Source organism: Camellia sinensis, chromosome 3, assembly GCF_055761805.1.
Source record: "Camellia sinensis isolate YWXY chromosome 3, ASM5576180v1, whole genome shotgun sequence".
Classification (NCBI taxonomy): Eukaryota; Viridiplantae; Streptophyta; class Magnoliopsida; order Ericales; family Theaceae; genus Camellia; species Camellia sinensis.
In genome coordinates, this window is record NC_138963.1 from 10,708,425 (window position 1) to 10,708,916 (window position 492).

Genomic DNA, 492 nt, shown 5'->3' on the forward strand with positions numbered 1-492 from the left:
GAGATAGTTATGATACAGTATTTGAGTGGTGGTGGTTTGACGAGTACGATGTACGACGTACGACGAGTATGAAAAAGGCGAGTATGAAAAGGGTGAATTAATAAGGGTGATTTACGATGATTTAAATAAGTGTATTTTTTAATTTTTTATGAAATATGAATTGGATATGGATTGAGTTTGAAATGATGTGATATGATTTAAATAAGATTATATAATTTAAATAGGATAATAACTTTTTAATTTTTTAACTTTTTTAGATTAGAATAAACCAGGCCACTTTTTGTTTAGGGATTTGAAATATATAAAAAGATATAATAAATGACGGTCGGTAACGAATTATAAATTCTTCAAGCAGAGCACTAAGAGCACGAGAAATTTTTTATGTGAATAGGATCAAGGAAGGGCGTGGGACACATTAAAAATGCGTAGAATAGGTGGATTGTTTTGAGAATATGCTTAAAAATTGATTTTTAAATTTTTTTTTTGAAAAAA